At 43.3% G+C, this 15,611-nt stretch overlaps 1 protein-coding gene across 1 annotated transcript in view; it reads right to left on the reverse strand.

Moving 5' to 3' along the window:
* Positions 1-15,611, reverse strand: part of LOC126481306 (serine protease snake-like) — a 264,390-nt gene that overhangs the window by 124,262 nt on the left and 124,517 nt on the right. The gene's annotated exons all lie outside the window — the stretch shown is intronic.

A 15,611-nucleotide genomic window follows, 5' to 3' on the forward strand; every position in this document is an offset into this window, starting at 1 on the left:
AATTGCCTCACGCCCATTGCTTATTCAAGACCTCTTACCACCTGAAACATTCATATCTGGCCATGGCTTCCTCATCTCAAAATGCTGTTTGCATAATTTTAATCATTAAGGCCTAGTACTCCCTGTATACACGTGTCCCATATGCAGCACGACTTCCCTGGGCTTGAAGACATTAGTCAGAGAAATATCATGGATGAGGACGTAATACACTGTAGAACCCATGAACAAGAAACTGTGTCCAGTGATTGGAAGAAAGCACATGTCAAATCTGACTATACGAAGGGTAAAAGGGCAGCTCGTTTTGGAGGAGGAGGAAATTAGTGTTTTAACGTCCCGTCGACAACGAAGTCATTAGAGACGGAGCACAAGCTCGGATTAGGGAAGGATGGGGAAGGAAATCGGCCGTGCCCTTTCAAAGGAACCATCCCGGCATTTGCCTGAAGTGATGTAGGGAAATCACGGAAAACCTAAATCAGGATGGCCGGACGTGGGATTGAACCGTCGTCCTCCCGAATGCGAGTCCATTGTGCTAACCACTGCGCCACCTTGCTCGGTAGCTCGTTTTGTTAACGTTGCGAAATACGAGAGAGAGTGTAACGAACATCATACGTGAATTAGGGTGGCAGTCATTAAAAGAAAGGCGTTTTTCGTTCTGACAGGATCTTCTCATGAAATTCCAATCACTAACTTTCTCCTCATAGTGTGAAACTATTTTGCAGGCACACACCTACATAGGGTGACATAATCATCGTAATAAGACAAGAGAAATCAGAGCTCGCACGAAGAGATTTAAGTGTTTGTTATACCCGCGTGCTGATCGAGAGTGGAATGGTAGACAAATAGCTTGAAGGTAGCCCGATGAACCCTCTGCCAGGCACTTAATTATGAATTGCAGAGTAGTCGTGTACAGGTATATGCAGGTATCTACACCACTGCCCATTGGAAGAACGAATACCGCCAGATAGCGTTGCGGAAACATGACGCCATAGGGAAAGAATATCTGCATCTTCATAGATACTCAGCAAGCCACTGTATGGTACGTGGCGAAGGGTACCCTGTGCCACTACCAGTTATTTCCTTTCCTGTCGCACTCGCAAACGGAGCCAGGCGAAACTACTGTCTACATACCTCTGTGTAAGCCCTACTTTCTCGAATCTTTATCTTCATGATAATTACGGGCGCTAACAGGAGGAGCGCACAACTAGCCATCTGCACTAACACTTTCAAGAAAAGGCTGTCATGCTGATAAAGTACAGCAATTACTTTGCAAGTTCGTTATTACAATAATTTCAACAGAAGTAGAATGCAATGAGTGATGCAGGGGGATGAAGAGAGTGGGGGCGGAAGGGGGTGGGGGATCAGCGCTATGACCTAGGACAGTGGTTCCCAACGTTTTCAGACCATTACCACTGAGTGCAATCAGACACTAGCTAGTACCACCGTCCCCCCTTGCCATCTGCCCCCCCCCCACCTACATTATCACCAAATTTGGCTCCTAATTAAACTGTAGAATGAATGAATTTTCTTGGAGCACTTTCATTTTTAAAATGATGAATGATATTTAGTTTGCGCGCGCGCGCATGTTTGTGTGTGTGTGTGTGTGTGTGTGTGTGTGTGTGTGTGTGTGTGTTTTAGAATGAATGGCGAAGGAATTCGTGGTGCATCGCAAGTGCTACCCACAAAATAAAGCTAACTATCCACAGTGAAGGTAGACACTTGTTACAAAACAGGCATTGAGGTACTTGCTTGACCTGCACACTGCAACCCCATTTAAAATCAACCAAGTTAAAATGTGTGCACTATACTTAATATTTGTAAATCACTTCATTGCTGCACTCCTTGCTTCTGAAATGGTAGAAATTAGGCTACTTCAGGCTGTTAATACTTTGTGTCTATCCACTCTAATAATAATAATAATAATAATAATAATAATAATAATAATAATAATAATAATAAAACTGTGTACAGAACTATAGTAGCTCTTATGCAGTTAATGCTGTGTCGTACTGTCAATTAATTCATTTGTGTGTTTCGCAGTGAGTAATGAAGCAATTTCCAGACTACTGCAGGTACTATCTACAACTTGGAGAAGACATTTTCTTGCGATATTTAGCATTTGCCACTTATATATCTCACTTTTATCATCAGCGATGTGGGGTAAAAAGTGCAACCTCTGTGTGTGGTGGGTGGACTACGTGAGGAGGCTATATCCTCTATCGCATTAATGATACTAGTTGAGAAAAAGTAATTATTGATAACTTACATAATCAATATTAGAGTCTTACAAAATTGTGGTGTTAGTAATTTAGTTTCGTGACTGAAACAGAATCGAATCGGTTAGTTTTTACTCCCCCCCCCCCGTCCGGTAAATTTCATTTCATCCTTCAGGGGGTAATTACACCCAGGTTGGGAGCCCCTGACCTAGAAGCAGGTTATCGCCTTCGGTTTTTGGACTTCTTCTCAACAACTCTAGCTCACATAACTTTCCAGTCATTGGCGCACATGTTGCTGATGACTGCGGCTTTGTGAATCTCTTTGCGTCTCCCTTTCCTCTTCTCTCCTACGTTCGACACGTCGGATGGGCGAAGGACGATTGCTTAATCGCAGTTTTGAATAATTCAGTCCATGAGGATATGATGCGAATGGTCTGCAAAATTTCCCCCGTGTCCTTGCAAAGACCTGCGCCGCCGCCTCCTTTGTGATGACTGCGACGAGAAGCATACTGAAGTAGGTATTCACGTGTTATGGAATACTACACTATGCGATCAAAAGTATCCAGACACCCCCAAAAACATACGTTTTTATATTAGGTGCATTGTACTACCACCTACTGCCAGGTACTCCACCTCAGCAACCTCATTAGTCATTAGACATCGTGAGAGAGCAGAACGGGGCGCTCCGCGGAGCTCACGGACTTTGAACGTGGTCAGGTGATTGGCTGTCACCTGTCTCATACGTCTGTACGCGAGATTTCCACACTCCTAAACATCCCTAGGTCCACTGTTTCCGACTGCCGACGGCGCTTTCAAAAATCGCTCGGATTGAGCATCTGGAAGATATTAACACACCGGTCTACACAAGCAGAACAATACAGCGCTGCCAGATCGGTCACAGTGTTGTCAGTCTCTCTTAACTTTTCTCACACACCTCTTATATCGGTAGCAAACTATACACCATACCTCTGAAAAGCTTAAATGAAGTTTGTACGATGTCGACTAAAATTATAATTACCTGTAAAGTTATATGAAAGTCATCAGTTCCTCTAAAACATTTAGAATAATATGATGTTATGAATGGTTTCGATCCCTCTATGTTATGCTGAGATTAAAAAATCTGTAACTGAAATAATGTGCAGCTACAATCACGACTGTACCGCATGCTATGCTCGTAAACGAATACCCTCTAGGGCCCTCTTTCATGCCCAGCACGTCTTGCTTTCGTGCGACGGATAACACAACTGGTGCGTGCATAACAGTAATATTGTCGGAAGTATCGTAGTTATGGAGTCTCGGTTGCAACTTCTATAGGACGACCTACCCAAGGGCAACGCTGTTGTAAAATGTTTTTACCTGTTACTGTTGGTGATACAAGACTTTCACTTTTGCATTGTGGAACTTTCAGGAGTAAGATTATGTGTCTGTGCATGGCCATTACATGCCTCATAGCAAGGTCGGTAATTTACGTTGCAGTGTAGAGTGACCCTAGGCGCAAGGGTATCTGATCTGAATCTGAAAGCGGAATAAATTCGAATCACCAATATGTGGTCGGAAGAAAATATGATGGCGTGTCGATGTATAACACCAGACTACGCCAACGTCCAGCGTTAAATCCCAGTCCATCGTCAGTATCATGTGTTTTGGAGCTAAGTGATATGGTGATTATTGTTCATCCACCGGATGAGGACTTTAACCTCGGCGGTCCCACTGGAACCATTTGAGAGGAGAAGAGTGTATGCTGTAACCGGATTTCATTCTGTTCCGTCCAACTTCATCTGTTATCATTCATAACAAAACAAACACTACAGTACACTTCACAATCACATTCTAGATGACACGCATATAACTGTCAAACTGAGTCATACGGCTCGAATTCAGATTTACGATAACGTAAGCAGGACTATTTGCAAAATTTCGTCAAGAACCATCCACATGCAGTTAACGTCCAGTATTTACATTACGTCTTGCTACCTGTGGGGTCGTCATTGATGGTTGTGTGCAGTGAATTCTTCGAGTTCGCGATATTTTTTAACAATCAAAATAGCTGCGACATCGCTATCTGGTCCAGATACTCGTATTTAACTTACTATCCATGATTTGCACATGTCTCATGCACGGTAGCCTGGCCACCACGGCGACTAGACCTCACTAAGCGTGATACTCGCTGTGAAGGTTCATAACGTGTATCAAATGGTTCAAATGGCTCTCAGCACTATGGGACATAACATCTGAGGTCACCAGTCCCCTAGACTTAGAACTACTTAAACTTAACTAACCTAAGAACATCACACATATCCAGAATAAGATTTTCACTCTGCAGCGGAGTGTGCGCTGATATGAAACTTCCTGGCAGATTAAAACTGTGTGCCGGACCTAGACTCGAAATCGGCCTCGGTCCGGCACACAGTTTTAATCTGCCAGGAACTTTTCATCACACATATCCATGACCGAGGCAGGATTCGAACCTGCGATCGTAGCAGGCGCGTGGTTCCGGACTGAAGCGCCTAGAACCGCTCGGCCACAGCGGCCGGCTAACGGGGAATCATTTCACTAAACCGTTACGGTACCACTGACAGCCTGAAACATACTGTGCGACAAGCTTTCATTCAAGTTACACAAGCAATGCTCTGGCAAATGTCGCACACAACCTGGTGGTGCGTTATCCTTTTCCATGTGAGTGTCGGTGCACACGCAAATACTTGGGAGAAGTAATGGTTCATATCTAAAGAAAACTCGTCTAAGGAACTGTTGTTGACGTTACGTATTTAAGTTTAGCAGTTTATGTCGGTTATTGTTAGGAGGTAACGGGATTTTGTGGCCACCCTGAACAAGGAATACGTAACTTTCTGCTCTCCTTGCACGGGAGCTGATCTTGAAGATTAGAGGAGAGGCGATTAGAAAAGTTATTTCAGCTGTGACATTACTTGCAGAAAGGTGTCAAAATAGATATGTGCCGAAGTTCGAAGGGTAGGTAGAAAATTCAAAGCTGATTTTTGCGAAAAAACGAAATAGCGTAGTTCAAACAGCCACCGTTTTATTTTGATGATACGTGGATTCATATTGCGTTGAATCAGAGATGTCAAAGAGAAAGTGTGTGAAGCAACAGTTAAAAAATGATGACCAGTCAATATTTTAATGTCTTCTCCAGTTTATTCAATGAACTGCAATTTTCAAGAAATCCGATTAAACAGAACATGGTTTATAGATCTTTCAGTTAATTTATCGATCATAAAGTACAAAACCATATATCGTTCCATTCCAGGCATAATAATTTGTTTTTGTGGTAATAAACACACAGTAGGAACTTTGAGGGACGATGGAAATGTATAAACAGTAACACAAGACGGCCATAAACAAGGTAGAGCCATAACCGTCAACTGCTTTGGCAATAGTCAGTGTATGAGTTTATGGGTCACAGCTGATGAATGTAATTCAGCAAAACAAAGTAACCTGAGCAGATTTTCATTAATCACAATAGAACTGACAAGGAAGCTAGGTTAAATGAAAGCTGAAATACTACACAAACTGCTTCACCGTCGAAGATCACAACACAGTTCCTACTGCCCCACCATCACGAGAAAGCAAAAATGGCAGATATACAGTATGTATCAGAAGTAAAGATCAATATTCAGGGATATGACAGGAACGATCATTCGACCAAAATGTCTAGTAAACATGGCCTCTGAATTGCACATCATTACAGCTATGAGCACTGCTTCATCTTCGATACTATGAAACAGATCTCTTCTACCGCAAGCTCTTTTCTTTCCATATTTTTGATCACGGATAGTTTGGATCAAAACAAGAAAAAAATGTTCAGTCAACGTGGGCACTAAAGAGCGTACCTTAAGGGCAATGAGCACTTGCTCATCTTCGCTAGTATAAAAGACGTCTTTTCACAAGTTCTCATTGCTATTAAGGTAAGCAATTTAGAGCCCATGTTTACTGGACATTGGCTTCGAATGATCATTCCTATCATATTCCTGAATATACACGCTTCCTTCTGGGACATCCTGTAGAAAGTACATGATAGCGGAATTGTAAATCAATTCAAGTCACTCGACAGAAGAAAGGCCAAGGGACCCAATGAGGTACTGGTTAGAATGTCCTTCGTATAATGTGAAGGTCCTAACGCTCCTTCTCCTTCGGTGTAACAATGATGTACAGCAGAAGAAAAACGCCGTCCTGGACTTCATGAACGACCGCTGAACAGATACGCAGAACTAAAGATCTATCTCACTGAGTCCGATGGTGGAATTATGTAACATACGTTGTCCCCACGGATTATGTTTTCGGAGCGGGAATAATGATCGTTGAAGTCAAAATCAATCGACGAAGTACCGACTGCGTGAATTCCAGTTCGCTATTTTCGTTCACAAGATCCAGTAGACTACACGGTAAACTGCAGAGCACAGATTGTACTACTTTTCTGAACTACCTGAAGGCTTTCTACTCAGTTACATAACATCACTTTTAAACAAAATAAGTGATTGCGAAGTATCTGAAACGGTACGTGACTGGATTGAAGACAATCTAGAAAACCGGATTAGGAACATCGCGCTTAAGCAAATAACAACATATTTAAATATCCCACTGGTTGTGGCGAAATCAGATTTAATACATTGCAGTTAGTAGCAAAACTATCTTCTAAATGTAGAGCAACACCACATATTTTTTATATTGGTATGGATTTTCACTTCTTTTTCTTCTTGAGCAGCACAGAACACACCCTTCTGTGACATTCTTTTTCTTATCATTTGGGGGAATGTGCGTTGGAAAATGAATGCATGGTTTTGCCTTTACTTGTAAGTCTCGTAGTGGTGGTACACATTGATGGTCGCCCGCGAACAGAGCATTCAGGTAGCTGCGCACACACTAGTAGTTGCTGCAAACCCTCCTCACCACCCCCGGGATTTGCTCTCTCCTCCATGTTGGTTGTTTACTAATGTTAGCTACCACGTGACGTACATCACCTGTGCTTCATTTCAGGATACATTTAAGAGCCATCTATTCGGTAGAGACTAAACTCTATTCATTCTTATAGTTACTCTCGCATTTGCAAGCGAAGTTCCTCATACAATTTAAGTATTCTACCATAGCAACTTAGTGCTAATAAAGATTGTTTTTTATGCCACTGGCTCAACTAAGTCATCGTATAGGCTGCAATCACGGCTGAAAAAGTCAGTGGTTTCCCGCTGAATCTGGTGGTTTTTTTTATAGCCCGGGGTGGGAAAAAATTTGATCAGTGTTAGGTGGGAAAGATGATGGATTTTAGGTTTTTTTGTTTTGATGATTTAAAGATATGTTTCGTATTTATGATCGTTGCGGTTTTCTGTCGCTTGGGTTAAAATGGTTCTAAGCACTATGTGACTTAACATCTAAGGTCATCAGTCCCCTAGACTTAGAAATACTTAAACCTAACTAACCTAAAGACACCACACACATCCATGCACGAGGCAGGATTCGAACCTGCAACCGTAGCAGCAGTGCGGCTCCGGACTGAAGCGCCTAGAACCGCTAGGCCACAGCGGCCGTCCTGTCGCTTGGGTTAATGCATGACGTATTACATAGACAAAACAAGAGATCACGTGGCAATTGAAAGGAAGCGCTTAGCTATGAATTACAAGATCTGGATATTTCCCAGCGCTGGTACGTACGAGCATCCGCTCCGTCTCCAATGATCTCACCGTAGACAGTGCGATAAACCATAATCTTGCTTCATCCTTCCTTCCACACCTGTATATCAACAGTAAAGGTGGTTTAGTCTTCGACACCAGAAGCCTAACGTCCATATCTCATTTTGACACTCAAAAGTTGAATTGTTACTGTACACATGTACGAAACAGGAACTCCATCGAATGATTAGTCAAAAATAATTCTAGTGTAGGTACGAGGGGCAGTCAAATGAAAACCAAACACTCGCCACAATAGGACCATTGAATGGTTCCATTTAAAAGTAATCACCACTCACGTAAAGACATTTATACGACTTGGAGACGAGACGGTAAATTCATGTTTCGTAGAACGCGTTGTGCCACTGACGGATGCGCAAACGCACCCAGTCTAGTCCGATTGAAACCAACGTCCACGCATGTCTTTGTTCAGGTGAAGGTGTGAAAATCTCACGGTGAGAGATCCGAATGTGCAGAGGATGTTGCAGTGCCTCCCACCCAAAACGCTGAAGCGTAGCCTTCGGCCGATTGACGTGCGGAGACTGGCGTTATCGTCCAACAGGATGGTTTCGTGTGACAGCATCCCGACAGCCCGAGGGCAAACGGCAAAGCCAGCAGTGGAAACAACCCACATCTCCCCCGCAAAAAAAGACCAATCCTGTTCACACACAAGTTTCAGTAAGTTCATCAGGACGTTCTTCTTCGACTGCAGGGGCTCTCTGCCTGTCGAGTTCTTCGAGCTTAAACCACAATCAAAGCGCAGTGATATGAGGATAATTTGCAGAATCTGTGACGGGCCGTATAGGCTGTGGGACGGAATCATCCAGTTGCACGGTAACATCCGACCCCACACTGCCGATCGGACGAAGGCTACACTTGAGCGATTTGGTTGAGAAACACAGCAACAAACTGGGTTCAGCCCAGATATTTCACCGTATGATTTGTTCATCTTTGGCAACCTGAAAAAAAGACATGCGTGAAAGTCGGTTTCAGTCGGGCGAGAAAGTGCAAGGGCGGGTGCGATTGTGCATCCGTTACCGTTCGACCATGTTATAATACACAGGAACTGGTCGTGTCGTCTTCCATTGGTGTAAATATCCTAATGGATATGTTCGTAAACTTTTGAATGGAACCATTCCCTGACCCCGTCGTTTGACTGCCTCTTATACACTGAGATGGCAAAAGCTATGCGATAGCGATGTATACATGTACAGATGACCGTAGCAGCGCGTACGCGAGTTATAAAGGGGCAATGCATTGGCGGAGCCGTCATTTGTACTCAGGCGACTCACGCGAAAAGGTTTCCGGCGTGATTATGGCCCCAGACGACGGGAATTAACAGACTTTGAACGCAAAAGGTAGGCAGAGCTAGGCACAGGGGACATTCTATTTCTTCCATTTCGAAAATCGTTAGAGAATCCAATATTCCGAAACCCACAGCGTCAAGAGTGCGCCGGGAAAACCAATTTCAGGCGTACTCTCTCACCATGGCCTTTACATAAGGACCGAGAGCAGCGGCGTTTGGCATTTCTGACGCGGGAATATAAATTCTTTGAGATGCTCTACAATGTGGTGCATTTTTCATTGTCGTATCTACTGTGGTTTTTCTCTCCTGGGTCCTTGAAATCAGGGAGGTTTGAGTGGGAGACGCTCTATTCTTCGAGGTACGTCAAGTATAATTCCCTATAGATATAAATTGTTACCCTCAGCCGGCCTATATGGCCGAACGGTTCTAGGCTCTTCAGTCTGGAACAGCGCGACTGCTACGGTTGCAGGTTCGAATCCTGCCTCGGGCATGGATGTGTATGATGTCCTTAGGTTAGTTAGGTTTAAGTGGTTCTGAGTTCTAGAGGACTGATGACCTCCGCTGTTAAGACCCATAGTGCTCATAGCCATTTTTTGTTACCCTCAGATACTACACAGTGGGTTCCTGAAGACCTTTCCACGAAAAGACCGTGCCGGGATTAACCAACATGGTAGATTTCAATAAATAATGTCGGCGCTCACTACCCCTAGCATAACTGGAAGCATCTTGTAAAGATGTAGCTGTCGTCCCAAATGGTTCCATCTCCGCTGGTTGCAGGCTCTAACGTGTACGCAGTAAGCAGTGCATAACTAAATGGCAAATATGATCTAATTCAGTGTTAGTAAAATTGAAATTACGGAGTACCAGGATAAAATTTAATTTTTTCCTATTATAGAAGCCCAAGAATCAAGAAAAAGGTTCTGAGAGCCAGTCTATCATTAATAGTCATCCCCGTTTGGAGCAGTAAATTAACGTTTAAACAGTAAATATAAATAATAAACGATTCACTTCTTGGCGTCCTTAATCGGGCAGGTAAGTCAGAAAATTTAAAAAGGGAAATGGATAGCTTAATGTTAGATACAGTGCGAATGTATGAAGTTCGGTGGCAGGAGGAACAAGACTTCTGGTCAGGTGAATACATGGTTATAAATACAAAATAACTGTAATGCAGGAGTGGGTTTAATAATGAATAAAAATATTGGAACGCGAATAAGCTACTACGAACAGCATAGTGAAAGCATTATTGTAGCCAAGATAGACACGAAGCCCACGCCTATCACCGTAGTAAAGTTTATATGCCTATTAGCTCCACAGATGATGAATAGATTGAAGAAATGTAAGCTGCGATAAAATAAATCGTTCAGATAGATAAGGCAGACGAAAATTTAGTCATGGGGGACTGGAATGCGATTGTAGGAAAAGGAAGAGGAGGGAAAGTACTATGTGAATAGGGACTGGCGGGAAGGAATGAAAGGGGAAGCCGCCTGGTAGAATTTTGCACGGAGCATAAATAGTCATAGCTAACATGTGGCTTAAGAATCATAAAAGAAGGATGTATATACATGGAGGAGGCCTGGAGACAACGGAAAGTTTCAAACAGATTACATAATGGCAAGACAGAGCTTTAGGAACCAGGTTTTAAACTGTAAGACATTTCCAGGCGCAGATGTGGACTCTGACCATAATCTATTCGTTATGAATTGTAGATTAAAACTGAAGAAATTGAAAAAAGGTAGGAATTTAAGGAGATGGGACGTGGATAAACTGAAAGAACCAGAGATTGTAGAGAGTTTCGGAGAGAGTATAATAAAGAGACTGACAAGAACAGGGGAAAGAAACACAGTAGAAGTAGAATGGGTAGCTTTGAGAGATGAAACAGTGAAGGCAGCAGAGGATCAAGTAGGTAAAAAGACAAGGGCTAGTAGAAATCCTTGGGTAACACAAAAGATATTGAATTTAACTGATGAAAGGGGAAAATATAAAAGTGCAGTAAATGAAGAAGGCGGAAACGAATATAAACGTCTCAGAAATGAGACCGATAGAAAGCGCAAAATGGCTAAGCACTAGGGGTAAGACAGATACTGCCTACAGGAAAATTAAAGAGACCTTCGGAGAAAAGAGAACAACCCGTATGAATATCAAAAGCGCAGATGGAAAACCCGTCCTAAGCAAAGAACGGAAAGCAGAAAGGTGGAAGGAGTTTATAGAGGGTCTATACAAGAGCGATGTACTTGAGGACAATATTATGGGAATGGAAGAGGACGTAGATGATGAAACTGGAGATATGATACTGCGTGGAAAGCACTGAAAGACCTGAGTCGAAACAAGGCCCCGGAAGTGGATAACATTCCATTAGATCTACTGATAGCCGTGGGATAGCCAGTCCTGACGAAACTCTACCTACCATCTGGCGAACAAGATGTATGAAACATGTGTAATACCCTCAGACTTCAAGAAGAATATAATAATTCCAATCCCAAAGAAAGCAGGTGTTGACGGATGTGAAAATTACCGATCTATCAGTTTAATAAACCATGGGTGCAAAATACTAACAAGAATTCTTTACAGACGGAGGGAAAAACTGGATTCCGTTGAAATGTTGGAACACGCGAGGCAATACTGACTCTATGACTTATCTTAGAGGAGAGGTTATAGAAAGGCAAACCTACGTTTGTGGTATTAGTAGACTTAGAGAAAGCTTTTGACAATGTCGACTGGAATATTCTGTTTCAAATCCTGAAGGTAGCAGGTGTAAAACACAGAGAGCGAAAGGCTATTTACAATTTATACAGAAACCAGATGGCAGTTATAAGAGTCGAGGGGCATGAAAGGGAAGCAGTGGTTGAGAAGTGAGTGAGAGAGGGTTGTAGCCTATCCCCGATGTTATTCAATCTGTATGTTAAGCAAGCAGTAAAGGAAAAAAAAAAAAAAGAAAAATTCGTAGTAGGAATTAAAATCCATGGAGAAGAAATAAAACCTTTGAGGTTGTAATTCTGTTAGAGACAGCAAAGGATTTGGAAGAGCAGCTGAACGGAATGGACAGTGTCTTGAAAGGAGGATATGAGATGAATATCAACAAAAGCAAAACGAGGACAATGAAATGTAGTCGAATTAAATCAAGCGATGCTGAGGGTATTAGTTTAGGAAATGAGATATTTAAAGTAGTAAATGAGTTATGCTATTTGGGGAGCAAAATAGCTGATGATGGTCGGAGTGGAGAAGATATAAAATGTAGACTGGCAATGGCAGGGAAAGCGTTTCTGAAGAAGAGAATTTGTTAATATCGCATATACTTTTAAGTGTCAGGACGTCTTTTCTGAAGCTATTTGTATGGGGTGTTGCTATGTATGGAAGTGAAGCATGGACGATAAACAGTTTACACAAGAAGAGAATAGAAGCTTTCGAAATGTGGAAAATAAATGTCGTGTGACTAGGGCCTCACGTCCGGTAGACCGTTCGCCGGATGCAAATCTTTCGATTTGACGCCGCTTCGGCGACTTGCGCGTCGATAGGGATGAAATGATGATGGTAGGACAACACAACACCCAGTTCCTGAGCGGAGAAAATCTCCGACCCAGCCGGGAATCGAATCCGGGCCCTTAGGATTGACATTCTGTCGCGCTGACCACTCAGCTACCGGGGGTGGACTCGGAATGTGGTGCTACAGAAGAATACTGAAGATTAGATGGGTAGATCACGTAACTAATGAGGAGCATTGGTTACAATTGGGGAGAAGAGGAATTTGTGGCACCACTTGACTAGAAGAAGGTCTCGGTTGCTAGGACACGTTCTGAGGCATCAAGGGATCATCAATTTTGTACTGAAGGGAAGCGTGGAGGGTAAAAATCTTACAGAGAGGCCAAGAGATGAATACGTTAAGAATATTTAGAAGGATGTAGGTTGCAGTAGTTATTCGGAGTTGAAGAGGCTTGCACAGGGTAGAGTAGCATGGAGAGCTGCATCGATCCAGTCTCTGGACTGAAGACCACGACGACGACAGTTTCTTTAAAATCGTTTGAGAAAAATTGCAGGCGTTCGCCTCGATTCTATCATCGCCAACTGGCCACAAGATGGCAAACGCTTGTCGGCCTATCCTTCTGTACAAACTAATGAACTCGCCCAGCGCTTTGGACGAAAACTGGTTACAGCGCATCGGCCACCGTATCCTGCGGCGACTCCACAAATTGATAACTTCAAGGACAGCTTCGGGCCAGATGCATTCCACTGACCCCAAACCACCACAGTCTGCGACTTCAGTGGTGTAAAGCGAGAGCTCACTGCCGGAGCGGAGATCTGTTGTGTTTTCTGATGGAAGTTGATTCTGCCTCTGAGTGAGTGACGGCCGTATGTTGATTAGGAAGAGGCCAATTGGGGACACGCAGCCAACCTGTCTGCGTGCTAGACACACTGGACCTGCACCTGGAGTTATGGTTTAGGCTGCTGTTTCGTATGACAGAAGGAGCATTGTCGTGGTTATCACACGCACCCTGACTGCATATCTGCATGTCAGTCTGGTGATTCGAACTGTCGTGCTGCCATTCAAGAACAGCATTCCAGGTGGTGTTTTCCAACAGGGTAATGCTCTGCCACACACCGCTGGTGTAACCCAACATGCTCTACAGAGTGTCGACATGTTGCCTTGGTCTCCTCGATCACCATTCGCCAATCGAGCACTTTGGGACGTCATCGGAAGACAACTCCAGCCTAATTCATAAAAACTATTACTCGTCCCTATAATGAGCGGCCAATTGCAACAGGCATGGAATTCTATCACACAAACTGCACCTGTACAAAACAACCCATGCACGTTTGCATGCTCATATTCTCAACATTCCGGCGGTTACACCGGTTATTAATGTACCAGCATTTCACACTTGCAAAGGCTTAACTCTCGCTTACATTAACCTGTGAGCTTGCATTGTTAATCACTTAGATATGTTGCCTAGACAAATGTATTCCCGGAATTTTTTTCTCTACATTAATTATTTTTTGGTGTTGCAATTTTTTAGTCGTCGGTATGTCTATAGACTACGTCCGTCTGAGCGTTTATTGGAGGATCGTGTAAATAACTGACGGTGAAGAGCTTTACGAGATTGTTGGTAATATGTTAAAAAATGACTAGCCTTTATGCAGTAAATGGATTTCGTATAAATATTAATATACGGCAAATATAAAAAAAATATGTAGCCTATGCCTGTCCGAATATTTATTAGAGTATCGTGTAAAAATCTGAAGTAAGTCAATCAAGTAATTACTGAGATTTTTGGTAACAACGTTAAACGACCACTTGCCTTTGTGTGACAGTATAGGCATAGATGCCGTTACTGCTACCTACTTTGTGGGGACGCTCTGAGATGTTAACCATTGGCATATCCAAGCAAGTAAATACACTTGATGGCAATTACATGTTGCTTACGTGCTGACATCATGGTGAAGCAGCTTTAATGCCCAGCAAAACACCGGTACGGCTTCTTTCCAGCGCTTCGCGGAAGAAATAAATACAACTACTCTAAGTTTCTGTGAAACTTATGCATTATGAATTGCTGTTTGCCGATGGGGAACGTGTCGTTTGTACACGTCAGTCTTTGAAACAAACAGCACCGTACGATGGAATTCGTTGCCGAAGTTCAAGGCATGTTAAGTACGTAAGTATTTTTTTGCTTAAGGAGTTACCTCGTGGTTGCATGGTATCGCTGCTCGCTAGAAGGCGAACGAATCGTGCAATCGATAGTTAAAGTTGACATGCGAGTCGGTTCGGGGTCTGTCTTTTGTGACACTCTGCCTTGTGCCTTGGCTGAAGAGTTAGTCAATCTTGAATGCTTTTGTCTGAGGCGATGAAGTGGTACCAGGCTCCTTGTAGTGTGGGGTCTGTATTGGGGTGCCGTATGCTGTGTATCCATTGCCACAATGAACTTAAGACGGAGCCGGCCTGAATAGCCGCGGAGTGCGGTGACAACGATCCAAAGTAAAAGAAGTTCGGTAGTTTGGATAACTGGAGGCGTCTGCTAAACCCTGTCTTCACGGTCATCGAGCACTCAGAGTGGATGGATGACTATCTTGTGGACCCTAATTTGGGCAGGCAAAAGCGCTGAAAACTGTGAGCATCGACCAGTTTTTCATGTGAACGTTTGCCATGAGAGAACTGGTTGAATGAAAGTGGTGCTCTCGCTTAACGCCGTTAGTGTTACGATTTAATTGTAAACAGCTGTTAGGAACTTGCTTCCGTGTACTATTATGGCTCCCTCTAGTGCTGCTTGTGGAGAGTTACTGGTTTTAAAATTTTTTATTAAGCTCTCCGTCTTCAGGTCACAAGTGGCCCATCGGGACCATCCGACAACCGTGTCATCCTCAGCTGAGGATGCAGATAGGAGGGGCGTGTGGTCAGCACACCGCTCTCCCGGTCGTTATGATGGTTTT

This window comes from Schistocerca serialis, chromosome 5, assembly GCF_023864345.2.
Source record: "Schistocerca serialis cubense isolate TAMUIC-IGC-003099 chromosome 5, iqSchSeri2.2, whole genome shotgun sequence".
Classification (NCBI taxonomy): Eukaryota; Metazoa; Arthropoda; class Insecta; order Orthoptera; family Acrididae; genus Schistocerca; species Schistocerca serialis.